The following is a 12,590-nucleotide window of genomic DNA, read 5'->3' on the forward strand; positions in this document are numbered from 1 at the left end:
ATGTTATTTGTTCATAAAAGGACGAGAGAAGATACATCTAAGGAAGAATTGTGTTACTCAGCGAATGTGGTTTGTCAAGATTTCTAAAGTCAATCGAAAGCGCACATGTAGAGTTATTAGTGTTATCCAATAAAAATAAAAAGATTAAAGAAATATAGAAAACTCCCGGGCGGGGAATCGAACCCCGGTCTGCCGCGTGACAGGCGGGGATACTGACCACTATACTACCGAGGACAGTTACGCTTGCCGAAACCCGGGACCTTTAGATCTTCAGTCTAAAGCTCTCCCAACTGAGCTATTTCGGCACGCCTAGGAGAAATCGGAAAGCAGCTTTACCAGAATGAAACTGGAAAGAATCAGCAAGATGGTATTTGTTCATAAAAGGACGAGAGAAGATACATCTAAGGAAGAATTGTGTTACTCAGCGAATGTGGTTTGTCAAGATTTCTAAAGTCAATCGAAAGCACACATGTAGAATTATTAGTGTTATCCGATAAAAATAAAAAGATTATTGTTATATCGCAAACTCCCCGGCGGGGAATCGAACCCCGGTCTCCCGCGTGACAGGCGGGGATACTGACCACTATACTACCGAGGACAGTTACGCTTGCTGAAACCCGGGGTCGAACTAGGGACCGTTAGATCTTCAGTCTAACGCTCTCCCAACTGATCTATTTTGGCACGCCTAGGAGAAATCGGAAAGCAGCTTTACCAGAATGAAACTGGAAAGAATCAGCAAGATGTTATTTGTTCATAAAAGGACGAGAGAATTTACATCTAAGGAAGAATTGTGTTACTCAGCGAATGTGGTTTGTCAAGATTTCTAAAGTCAATCGAAAGAGCACATGTAGAGTTATTAGTGTTATCCAATAAAAAGATTAATGTTATATAGCAAACTCCCCGGCGGGGAATCGAACCCCGGTCTCCCGCGTGACAGGCGGGGATACTGACCACTATAATACCGAGGACAGTTACGCTTGCCGAAACAAGGGATCGAACCAGGGACCTTTAGATCTTCAGTCTAACGCTCTCCCAACTGAGCTATTTCGGCACGCCTAGGAGAAATCGGAAAGCAGCTTTACCAGAATGAAACTGGAGAGAATCAGCAAGATGTTATTTGTTCATAAAAGGACGAGAGAAGATACATCTAATAAAGAATTGTGTTACTCAGCGAATGTGGTTTGTCAAGATTTCTAAAGTCAATCGAAAGCGCACATGTAGAATTATTAGTGTTATCCATTAAAAATAAAAAGATTAAAGAAATATAGCAAATTCCCCGGCGGGGAATCGAACCCCGGTCTCCCGCGTGACAGGCGAGGATACTGACCACTATACTACCGAGGACAGTTACGCTTGCAGAAACCCGGGATCGAACCAGGAACCTTTAGATCTTCAGTCTAACGCTCTCCCAACTGAGCTATTTCGGCACGCGTAGGAGGAATCGGAAAGCAGCTTTTCCAGAATGAAATTGGAAAGAATCAGCAAGATGTTATTTGTTCATAAAAGGACGAGAGAAGATACATCTAATAAAAAATTGTGTTACTCAGCGAATGTGGTTTGTCAAGATTTCTAAAGTCAATCGAAAGCGCACATGTAGTATTATTAGTGTTATCCAATAAAAATAAAAAGATTATTGATATATCGCAAACTCCCCGGCGGGGAATCGAACCCCGGTCTCCCGCGTGACAGGCGGGGAAACTGACCCCTATACTACCCAGGACAGTTACGCTTGCCGAAACCCGGAATCGAACCAGGAACCTTTAGATCTTCAGTCTAACGTTCTCCCAACTGAGCTATGTCGGCACGCCTAGGAGAAATCGGAAAGCAGCTTTATGAGAATGATACTGGAAAGAATCAGCAAGATGTTATTTGTTCAGAAAAGGACGAGAGAAGATACATCTAATAAAGAATTGTGTTACTCAGCGAATGTGGTTTGTCAAGATTTCTAAAGTCAATCGAAAGCTCACATGTAGAATTATTAGTGTTATCCATTAAAAATAAAAAGATTAAAGAAATATAGCAAACTCCCCGGCGGGGAATCGAACCCCGGTCTCCCGCGTGACAGGCGGGGATACTGACCACTATACTACCGAGGACAATTACGCTTGCCGAAACCCGGGATCGAACCAGGGACCTTTAGATCTTCAGTCTAACGCTCTCCCAACTGAGCTATTTCGGCACGCCTAGGAGAAATCGGAAAACAGCTTTAAAAGAATGAAATTGGAAAGAATCAGCAAGATGTTATTTGTTCATAAAAGGACGAGAGAAGATACATCTAAGGAAGAATTGTGTTACTCAGCGAATGTGGTTTGTCAAGATTTCTAAAGTGAATCGAAAGAGCACATGTAGAATTATTAGTGTTATCCAATAAAAATAAAAAGATCAATGTTATATCGCAAACTCCCCATCGGGGAATCGAACCCAGGTCTCCCGCGTGACAGGCGGGGATACTGACCACTATACTACCGAGGACAGTTACGCATGCCGAAACCCGGGAACGAACCAGGGACCTTTAGATCTTCAGTCTAACGCTCTCCCAACTGAGCTATTTCGGTACGCCTAGGGGAAATCGGAAAGACGCTTTATCAGAATGAAACTGGAAAGAATCAGCAAGATGTTATTTGTTCATAAAAGGACGAGAGAAGATACATCTAAGGAAGAATTGTGTTACTCAGCGAATGTGGTTTGTCAAGATTTCTAAAGTGAATCGAAAGAGCACATGTAGAATTATTAGTGTTATCCAATAAAAATAAAAAGATTATTGATATATCACAAACTCCCCGGCGGGGAATCGAACCCCGGTCTCCCGCGTGACAGGCGGGGATACTGACCACTATACTACCGAGGACAGTTACGCTTGCCGAAACTCGGGATCGAACCAGGGACCTTTAGATCTTCAGTCTAACGCTCTCCCAACTGAGCTATTTCGGCACGCCTAGGGGAAATCGGAAAGCAGCTTTACCAGAATGAAATTGGAAAGAATCAGCAAGATGTTATTTGTTCATAAAAGGACGAGAGAAGATACATCTAAGGAAGAATTGTGTTACTCAGCGAATGTGGTTTGTCAAGATTTCTAAAGTCAATCGAAAGCGCACATGTAGAATTATTAGTGTTATCCAATAAAAATAAAAAGATTAAAGAAACATAGGAAACTCGACGGCGGAGAATCGAAACCCGGTCTCCCGCGTGACAGGCGGGGATACTGACCACTATACTACCGAGGACAGTTACGCTTGCCGAAACTCGGGATCGAAACAGGGACCTTTAGATCTTCAGTCTAACGCTCTCCCAACTGAGCTATTTCGGCACGCCTAGGGGAAATCGGAAAGCAGCTTTACCAGAATGAAATTGGAAAGAATCAGCAAGATGTTATTTGTTCATAAAAGGACGAGAGAAGATACATCTAAGGAAGAATTGTGTTACTCAGCGAATGTGGTTTGTCAAGATTTCTAAAGTCAATCGAAAGCGCACATGTAGAATTATTAGTGTTATCCAATAAAAATAAAAAGATTAAAGAAACATAGGAAACTCGACGGGGGGGAATCGAACCCCGGTCACCCGCGTGACAGGCGGGGATACTGACCACTATACTACCGAGGACAGTTACGCTTGCCGAAACCCGGGATCGAACCAGTTACCTTTAGAACTTCAGTCTAACGCTCTCCCAACTGAGCTACTTCGGCACGCCTAGAAGAAATCGGAAAGCAGCTTTACCAGAATGAAATTGGAAAGAAGCAGCAAGATGTTATTTGTTCATAAAAGGACGAGAGAAGATACATCTAAGGAAGAATTGTGTTACTCAGCGAATGTGGTTTGTCAAGATTTCTAAAGTCAATCGAAAGCGCGCATGTAGAATTATTAGTGTTATCCAATAAAAATAAAAAGATTAATGTTATATCGCAAACACCCCATCGGGGAATCGAACCCAGGTCTCCCGCGTGACAGGCGGGGATACTGACCACTATACTACCGAGGACAGTTACGCTTGCCGAAACCCGGGATCGAACCAGGGACATTTAGATCTTCAGTCTAACGCTCTCCCATCTGAGCTATTTCGGCACGCTTAGGAGAAATCGGAAAGCAGCTTTACCAGAATGAAACTGGAAAGAATCAGCAAGATGTTATTTGTTCATAAAAGGACGAGAGAAGATACATCTAAGGAAGAATTGTGTTACTTAGCGAATGTGGTTGTTCAAGATTTCTAAAGTCAATCGAAAGCGCACATGTAGAATTATTAGTGTTATCCAATAAAAATAAAAAGATTAAAGAAATATAGCAAAATCCCCGGCGGGGAATCGAACCCCGGTCTCCCGCGTGACAGGCGGGGATACTGACCACTATACTACCGAGGACAGTTACGCTTGCCGAAACCCGGGATCGAACCAGGGACCTTTAGATATTCAGTCTAACGCTCTCCCAACTGAGTTATTTCGGCACGACTAGGAGAAATCGGAAAGCAGCTTTATCAAAATGAAACTGGAAAGAATCAGCAAGATTTTATTTGTTCATAAAAGGACGAGAGAAGATACATCTAAGGAAGAATTGTGTTACTCAGCGAATGTGGTTTGTCAAGATTTCTAAAGTCAATCGAAAGCGCACATGTAGAATTATTAGTGTTATCCAATAAAAATAAAAAGATTAAAGAAATATAGCAAAATCCCCGGCGGGGAATCGAACCCCGGTCTCCCGCGTGACAGGCGGGGATACTGACCACTATACTATCGAGGACAGTTACGCTTGCCGAAACCCGGGATCGAACCAGGGACCTTTAGATCTTCAGTCTAACGCTCTCCCAACTGAGCTATTTCGGCACGCCTAGGAGAAATCGGAAAGCAGCTTTACCAGAATGAAACTGGAAAGAATGAGCAAGATGTTATTTGTTCATAAAAGGACGAGAGAAGATACATCTAAGGAAGAATTGTGTTACTCAGCGAATGTGGTTTGTCAAGATTTCTAAAGTGAATCGAAAGAGCACATGTAGAATTATTAGTGTTATCCAATAAAAATAAAAAGATCAATGTTTTATCGCAAACTCCCCGGCGGAAAATCGAATCCCGGTCTCCCGAGTGACAGGCGGGGATACTGACCACTATACTACCGAGGACAGTTACGCTTGCCGAAACCCGGGATCGAACCAGGGACCTTTAGATCTTCAGTCTAACGCTCTCCCAACTGAGCTATTTCGGCCCGCCTAGGAGAGATCGGAAAGCAGCTTTACCAGAATGAAATTGGAAAGAATCAGCAAGATGTTATTTGTTCATAAAAGGACAAGAGAAGATACATCTAAGGAAGAATTGTGTTGCTCAGCGAATGTGGTTTGTCAAGATTTCTAAAGTCAATCGAAAGCGCACATGTAGAATTATTAGTGTTATCGAATAAAAATAAAAAGATTAAAGAAATATAGCAAACTCCCCGGCGGGGAATCGAACCCCGGTCTCCCGCGTGACAGGCGGGGATACTGACCACTATACTACCGAGGACAGTTACGCTTTCCGAAACCCGGGACCTTTAGATCTTCAGTCTAAAGCTCTCCCAACTGAGCTATTTCGGCACGCCTAGGAGAAATCGGAAAGCAGCTTTACCAGAATGAAACTGGAAAGAATCAGCAAGATGTTATTTGTTCATAAAAGGACGAGAGAAGATACATCTAAGGAAGAATTGTGTTACTCAGCGAATGTGGTTTGTCAAGATTTCTAAAGTGAATCGAAAGAGCACATGTAGAATTATTAGTGTTATCCAATAAAAATAAAAAGATCAATGTTATATCGCAAACTCCCCGGCGGAGAATCGAATCCCGGTCTCCCGCGTGACAGGCGGGGATACTGACCACTATACTACCGAGGACAGTTACGCTTGCCGAAACCCGGGATCGAACCAGGGACCTTTAGATCTTCAGTCTAACGCTCTCCCAACTGAGCTATTTCGGCACGCCTAGCAGAAATCGGAAAGCAGCTTTACCAGAATGAAACTGGAAAGAATCAGCAAGATGTTATTTGTTCATAAAAGGACGAGAGAAGATACATCTAAGGAAGAATTGTGTTACTCAGTGAATGTGGTTTGTCAAGATTTCTAAAGTGAATCGAAAGAGCACATGTAGAATTATTAGCGTTATCCAATAAAAATAAAAAGATCAATGTTATATCGCAAACTCCCCGGCGGGGAATCGAACCCCGGTCTCCCGCGTGACAGGTGGGGATACTGACCACTATACTACCGAGGACAGTTACGCTTGCGGAAACTCGGGATCGAACCAGGGAACTTTAGATCTTCAGTCTAACGCTCTCCCAACTGAGCTATTTCGGCACGCCTAGGGGAAATCGGAAAGCAGCTTTACCAGAATGAAACTGGAAAGAATCAGCAAGATGTTATTTGTTCATAAAAGGACGAGAGAAGATACATCTAAGGAAGAATTGTGTTACTCAGTGAATGTGGTTTGTCAAGATTTCTAAAGTGAATCGAAAGAGCATATGTAGAATTATTAGCGTTATCCAATAAAAATAAAAAGATCAATGTTATATCGCAAACTCCCCGGCGGAGAATCGAATCCCGGTCTCCCACGTGACAGGCGGGGATACTGACCACTATACTACCGAGGACAGTTACGCTTGCCGAAACCCGGGAACGAACCAGGGACCTTTAGATCTTCAGTCTAACGCTCTCCCAACTGAGCTATTTCGGCACGCCTAGGAGAAATCGGAAAGCAGTTTTATCAAAATGAAACTGGAAAGAATCAGCAAGATGTTATTTGTTCATAAAAGGACGAGAGAAGATACATCTAAGGAAGAATTGTGTTACTCAGCGAATGTGGTTTGTCAAGATTTCTAAAGTCAATCGAAAGCGCACTTGTAGAATTATTAGTGTTATCCAATAAAAATAAAAAGATTAAAGAAACATAGGATACTCGACGGCGGGGAATCGAACCCCGGTCTCCCGCGTGACAGGCGGGGATACTGACCACTATACTACCAAGGACAGTTACGCTTGCCGAAACCCAGCATCGAACCAGTTACCTTTAGATCTTCAGTCTAACGCTCTCCCAAGTGAGCTACTTCGGCACTCCTAGGAGAAATCGGAAAGCAGCTTTACCAGAATGAAATTGGAAAGAATCAGCAAGATGTTATTTGTTCATAAAAGGACGAGAGAAGATACATCTAAGGAAGAATTGTGTTACTCAGCGAATGTGGTTTGTCAAGATTTCTAAAGTCAATCGAAAGAGCACATGTAGAATTATTAGTGTTATCCAATAAAAATAAAAAGATTAAAGAAACATAGGAAACTCGACGGGGGGGAATCGAACCCCGGTCTCCCGCGTGACAGGCGGGGATACTGACCACTATACTACCGAGGACAGTTACGCTTGCCGAAACCCGGGATCGAACCAGGGACCTTTAGATCTTCAGTCTAACGCTCTCCCAACTGAGCTATTTCGGCACGCCTAGGAGAAATCGGAAAGCATCTTTACCAGAATGAAATTGGAAAGAATCAGCAAGATGATATTTGTTCATAAAAGGACGAGAGAAGATACATCTAATAAAGAATTGTGTTACTCAGCGAATGTGGTTTGTCAAGATTTCTAAAGTCAATCGAAAGCGCGCATGTAGAATTATTAGTGTTATCCAATAAAAATAAAAAGATTAATGTTATATCGCAAACTCCCCATCGGGTAATCGAACCCAGGTCTCCCGCGTGACAGGCGGGGATACTGACCACTATACTACCGAGGACAGTTACGCTTGCCGAAACCCGGGATCGAACCAGGGACCTTTAGATCTTCAGTCTAACGCTCTCCCAACTGAGCTATTTCGGTACGCCTAGGGGAAATCGGAAAGAAGCCTTATCAGAATGAAACTGGAAAGAATCAGCAAGATGTTATTTGTTCATAAAAGGACGAGAGAAGATACATCTAAGGAAGAATTGTGTTACTCACCGAATGTGCTTTGTCAAGATTTCTAAAGTCAATCGAAAGAGCACATGTAGAATTATTAGTGTTATCCAATAAAAATAAAAAGATTAATGTTATATCGCAATTGCCCCGGAGGGGAATCGAACCCCGGTCTCCCGCGTGACAGGCGGGGATACTGACCACTATACTACCGAGGACAGTTACGCTTGCCGAAACCCGGGATCGAGCCAGGGACCTTTAGATCTTTAGTCTAACGCTCTCCCATCTGAGCTATTTCGGCACGCTTAGGAGAAATCGGAAAGCAGCTTTACCAGAATGAAACTGGAAAGAATCAGCAAGATGTTATTTGTTCATAAAAGGACGAGAGAAGATACATCTAAGGAAGAATTGTGTTACTCAGCGAATGTGGTTGTTCAAGATTTCTAAAGTCAATCGAAAGCGCACATGTATAATTATTAGTGTTATCCAATAAAAATAAAAAGATTAAAGAAATATAGCAAAATCCCCGGCGGGGAATCGAACCCCGGTCTCCCGCGTGACAGGCGGGGATACTGACCACTATACTACCGAGGACAGTTACGCTTGCCGAAACCCGGGATCGAACCAGGGACCTTTAGATATTCAGTCTAACGCTCTCCCAACTGAGTTATTTCGGCACGCCTAGGAGAAATCGGAAAGCAGCTTTATCAAAATGAAACTGGAAAGAATCAGCAAGATTTTATTTGTTCATAAAAGGACGAGAGAAGATACATCTAAGGAAGAATTGTGTTACTCAGCGAATGTGGTTTGTCAAGATTTCTAAAGTCAATCGAAAGCGCACATGTAGAATTATTAGTGTTATCCAATAAAAATAAAAAGATTAAAGAAATATAGCAAAATCCCCGGCGGGGAATCGAACCCCGGTCTCCCGCGTGACAGGCGGGGATACTGACCACTATACTATCGAGGACAGTTACGCTTGCCGAAACCCGGGATCGAACCAGGGACCTTTAGATATTCAGTCTAACGCTCTCCCAACTGAGCTATTTCGGCACGCCTAGGAGAAATCGGAAAGCAGCTTTACCAGAATGAAACTGGAAAGAATGAGCAAGATGTTATTTGTTCATAAAAGGACGAGAGAAGATACATCTAAGGAAGAATTGTGTTACTCAGCGAATGTGGTTTGTCAAGATTTCTAAAGTGAATCGAAAGAGCACATGTAGAATTATTAGTGTTATCCAATAAAAATAAAAAGATCAATGTTTTATCGCAAACTCCCCGGCGGAAAATCGAATCCCGGTCTCCCGAGTGACAGGCGGGGATACTGACCACTATACTACCGAGGACAGTTACGCTTGCCGAAACCCGGGATCGAACCAGGGACCTTTAGATCTTCAGTCTAACGCTCTCCCAACTGAGCTATTTCGGCCCGCCTAGGAGAGATCGGAAAGCAGCTTTACCAGAATGAAATTGGAAAGAATCAGCAAGATGTTATTTGTTCATAAAAGGACAAGAGAAGATACATCTAAGGAAGAATTGTGTTGCTCAGCGAATGTGGTTTGTCAAGATTTCTAAAGTCAATCGAAAGCGCACATGTAGAATTATTAGTGTTATCGAATAAAAATAAAAAGATTAAAGAAATATAGCAAACTCCCCGGCGGGGAATCGAACCCCGGTCTCCCGCGTGACAGGCGGGGATACTGACCACTATACTACCGAGGACAGTTACGCTTTCCGAAACCCGGGACCTTTAGATCTTCAGTATAAAGCTCTCCCAACTGAGCTATTTCGGCACGCCTAGGAGAAATCGGAAAGCAGCTTTACCAGAATGAAACTGGAAAGAATCAGCAAGATGTTATTTGTTCATAAAAGGACGAGAGAAGATACATCTAAGGAAGAATTGTGTTACTCAGCAAATGTGGTTTGTCAAGATTTCTAAAGTGAATCGAAAGAGCACATGTAGAATTATTAGTGTTATCCAATAAAAATAAAAAGATCAATGTTATATCGCAAACTCCCCGGCGGAGAATCGAATCCCGCTCTCCCGCGTGACAGGCGGGGATTCTGACCACTATACTACCGAGGACAGTTACGCTTGCCGAAACCCGGGATCGAACCAGGGACCTTTAGATCTTCAGTCTAACGCTCTCCCAACTGAGCTATTTCGGCACGCCTAGGAGAAATCGGAAAGCAGCTTTACCAGAATGAAACTGGAAAGAATCAGCAAGATGTTATTTGTTCATAAAAGGACGAGAGAAGATACATCTAAGGAAGAATTGTGATACTCAGTGAATGTGGTTTGTCAAGATTTCTAAAGTGAATCGAAAGAGCACATGTAGAATTATTAGCGTTATCCAATAAAAATAAAAAGATCAATGTTATATCGCAAACTCCCCGGCGGAGAATCGAATCCGGGTCTCCCACGTGACAGGCGGGGATACTGACCACTATACTACCGAGGACAGTTACGCTTGCCGAAACCCGGGAACGAACCAGGGACCTTTAGATCTTCAGTCTAACGCTCTCCCAACTGAGCTATTTCGGCACGCCTAGAAGAAATCGGAAAGCAGTTTTATCAAAATGAAACTGGAAAGAATCAGCAAGATGTTATTTGTTCATAAAAGGACGAGAGAAGATACATCTAAGGAAGAATTGTGTTACTCAGCGAATGTGGTTTGTCAAGATTTCTAAAGTCAATCGAAAGCGCACTTGTAGAATTATTAGTGTTATCCAATAAAAATAAAAAGATTATTGATATATCACAAACTCCCCGGCGGGGAATCGAACCCCGGTCACCCGCGTGACAGGCGGGGATACTGACCACTATACTACCGAGGACAGTTACGCTTGCGGAAACTCGGGATCGAACCAGGGAACTTTAGATCTTCAGTCTAACGCTCTCCCAACTGAGCTATTTCGGCACGCCTAGGGGAAATCGGAAAGCAGCTTTACCAGAATGAAATTGGAAAGAATCAGCAAGATGTTATTTGTTCATAAAAGGACGAGAGAAGATACATCTAAGGAAGAATTGTGTTACTCAGCGAATGTGGTTTGTCAAGATTTCTAAAGTCAATCGAAAGCGCACATGTAGAATTATTAGTGTTATCCAATAAAAATAAAAAGATTAAAGAAACATAGGATACTCGACGGCGGGGAATCGAACCCCGGTCTCCCGCGTGACAGGCGGGGATACTGACCACTATACTACCGAGGACAGTTACGCTTGCCGAAACCCGGGATCGAACCAGTTACCTTTAGATCTTCAGTCTAACGCTCTCTCAAGTGAGCTACTTCGGCACTCCTAGGAGAAATCGGAAAGCAGCTTTACCAGAATGAAATTGGAAAGAATCAGCAAGATGTTATTTGTTCATAAAAGGACGAGAGAAGATACATCTAATAAAGAATTGTGTTACTCAGCGAATGTGGTTTGTCAAGATTTCTAAAGTCAATCGAAAGCGCGCATGTAGAATTATTAGTGTTATCCAATAAAAATAAAAAGATTAATGTTATATCGCAAACTCCCCATCGGGGAATCGAACCCAGGTCTCCCGCGTGACAGGCGGGGATACTGACCACTATACTACCGAGGACAGTTACGCTTGCCGAAACCCGGGATCGAACCAGGGACCTTTAGATCTTCAGTCTAACGCTCTCCCAACTGAGCTATTTCGGTACGCCTAGGGGAAATCGGAAAGAAGCCTTATCAGAATGAAACTGGAAAGAATCAGCAAGATGTTATTTGTTCATAAAAGGACGAGAGAAGATACATCTAAGGAAGAATTGTGTTACTCACCGAATGTGGTTTGTCAAGATTTCTAAAGTCAATCGAAAGAGCACATGTAGAATTATTAGTGTTATCCAATAAAAATAAAAAGATTAATGTTATATCGCAATCGCCCCGGAGGGGAATCGAACCCCGGTCTCCCGCGTGACAGGCGGGGATACTGACCACTATACTACCGAGGACAGTTACGCTTGCCGAAACCCGGGATCGAGCCAGGGACCTTTAGATCTTTAGTCTAACGCTCTCCCATCTGAGCTATTTCGGCACGCTTAGGAGAAATCGGAAAGCAGCTTTACCAGAATGAAACTGGAAAGAATCAGCAAGATGTTATTTGTTCATAAAAGGACGAGAGAAGATACATCTAAGGAAGAATTGTGTTACTCAGCGAATGTGGTTTGTCAAGATTTCTAAAGTGAATCGAAAGAGCACATGTAGAATTATTAGTGTTATCCAATAAAAATAAAAAGATTATTGATATATCACAAACTCCCCGGCGGGGAATCGAACCCCGGTCTCCCGCGTGACAGGCGGGGATACTGACCACTATACTACCGAGGACAGTTACGCTTGCCGAAACCCGGGATCGAACCAGGGACCTTTAGATCTTCAGTCTAACGCTCTCCCAACTGAGCTATTTCGGCACGCCTAGGAGAAATCGGAAAGCAGCTTTACCAGAATGAAATTGGAAAGAATCAGCAAGATGTAATTTCTTCATAAAAGGACGAGAGAAGATACATCTAAGGAAGAATTGTGTTACTCAGCGAATGTGGTTTGTCAAGATTTCTAAAGTCAATCGAAAGCCCACATGTAGAATTATTAGTGTTATCCAATAAAAATAAAAAGATTAAAGAAATATAGCAAACTCGACGGCGGGGAATCGAACCTCGGTCTCCCGCGTGACAGGCGGGGATACTGACCACTATA

General features: G+C 42.9%; 16 non-coding genes across 16 annotated transcripts; all 16 read right to left on the reverse strand.

Moving 5' to 3' along the window:
* Positions 1-526: 526 nt before the first annotated feature.
* On the reverse strand, positions 527-598 carry Trnad-guc (transfer RNA aspartic acid (anticodon GUC)). The gene has a single exon. It is a non-coding gene; the product is annotated as a tRNA-Asp (tRNA).
* Positions 599-2,024: 1,426 nt separating this feature from the next.
* Trnad-guc (transfer RNA aspartic acid (anticodon GUC)) lies at positions 2,025-2,096 on the reverse strand. The gene has a single exon. It is a non-coding gene; the product is annotated as a tRNA-Asp (tRNA).
* Positions 2,097-2,106: 10 nt separating this feature from the next.
* Positions 2,107-2,179, reverse strand: Trnaf-gaa (transfer RNA phenylalanine (anticodon GAA)). The gene has a single exon. It is a non-coding gene; the product is annotated as a tRNA-Phe (tRNA).
* Positions 2,180-2,776: 597 nt separating this feature from the next.
* Positions 2,777-2,848, reverse strand: Trnad-guc (transfer RNA aspartic acid (anticodon GUC)). The gene has a single exon. It is a non-coding gene; the product is annotated as a tRNA-Asp (tRNA).
* A 1,890-nt stretch (positions 2,849-4,738) lies between these two features.
* Trnaf-gaa (transfer RNA phenylalanine (anticodon GAA)) lies at positions 4,739-4,811 on the reverse strand. Its single transcript has one exon. It is a non-coding gene; the product is annotated as a tRNA-Phe (tRNA).
* A 303-nt stretch (positions 4,812-5,114) lies between these two features.
* On the reverse strand, positions 5,115-5,187 carry Trnaf-gaa (transfer RNA phenylalanine (anticodon GAA)). Its single transcript has one exon. It is a non-coding gene; the product is annotated as a tRNA-Phe (tRNA).
* Positions 5,188-5,408: 221 nt separating this feature from the next.
* On the reverse strand, positions 5,409-5,480 carry Trnad-guc (transfer RNA aspartic acid (anticodon GUC)). The gene has a single exon. It is a non-coding gene; the product is annotated as a tRNA-Asp (tRNA).
* Positions 5,481-5,854: 374 nt separating this feature from the next.
* Trnaf-gaa (transfer RNA phenylalanine (anticodon GAA)) lies at positions 5,855-5,927 on the reverse strand. The gene has a single exon. It is a non-coding gene; the product is annotated as a tRNA-Phe (tRNA).
* A 1,431-nt stretch (positions 5,928-7,358) lies between these two features.
* Positions 7,359-7,431, reverse strand: Trnaf-gaa (transfer RNA phenylalanine (anticodon GAA)). The gene has a single exon. It is a non-coding gene; the product is annotated as a tRNA-Phe (tRNA).
* A 679-nt stretch (positions 7,432-8,110) lies between these two features.
* On the reverse strand, positions 8,111-8,183 carry Trnaf-aaa (transfer RNA phenylalanine (anticodon AAA)). Its single transcript has one exon. It is a non-coding gene; the product is annotated as a tRNA-Phe (tRNA).
* A 1,055-nt stretch (positions 8,184-9,238) lies between these two features.
* Positions 9,239-9,311, reverse strand: Trnaf-gaa (transfer RNA phenylalanine (anticodon GAA)). The gene has a single exon. It is a non-coding gene; the product is annotated as a tRNA-Phe (tRNA).
* Positions 9,312-9,532: 221 nt separating this feature from the next.
* On the reverse strand, positions 9,533-9,604 carry Trnad-guc (transfer RNA aspartic acid (anticodon GUC)). Its single transcript has one exon. It is a non-coding gene; the product is annotated as a tRNA-Asp (tRNA).
* Positions 9,605-9,978: 374 nt separating this feature from the next.
* Trnaf-gaa (transfer RNA phenylalanine (anticodon GAA)) lies at positions 9,979-10,051 on the reverse strand. Its single transcript has one exon. It is a non-coding gene; the product is annotated as a tRNA-Phe (tRNA).
* Positions 10,052-11,858: 1,807 nt separating this feature from the next.
* Trnaf-aaa (transfer RNA phenylalanine (anticodon AAA)) lies at positions 11,859-11,931 on the reverse strand. The gene has a single exon. It is a non-coding gene; the product is annotated as a tRNA-Phe (tRNA).
* A 221-nt stretch (positions 11,932-12,152) lies between these two features.
* On the reverse strand, positions 12,153-12,224 carry Trnad-guc (transfer RNA aspartic acid (anticodon GUC)). Its single transcript has one exon. It is a non-coding gene; the product is annotated as a tRNA-Asp (tRNA).
* A 10-nt stretch (positions 12,225-12,234) lies between these two features.
* Positions 12,235-12,307, reverse strand: Trnaf-gaa (transfer RNA phenylalanine (anticodon GAA)). The gene has a single exon. It is a non-coding gene; the product is annotated as a tRNA-Phe (tRNA).
* Positions 12,308-12,590: the final 283 nt, after the last annotated feature.

Source organism: Argiope bruennichi, chromosome 7 (assembly GCF_947563725.1).
Source record: "Argiope bruennichi chromosome 7, qqArgBrue1.1, whole genome shotgun sequence".
Taxonomy (NCBI): domain Eukaryota; kingdom Metazoa; phylum Arthropoda; class Arachnida; order Araneae; family Araneidae; genus Argiope; species Argiope bruennichi.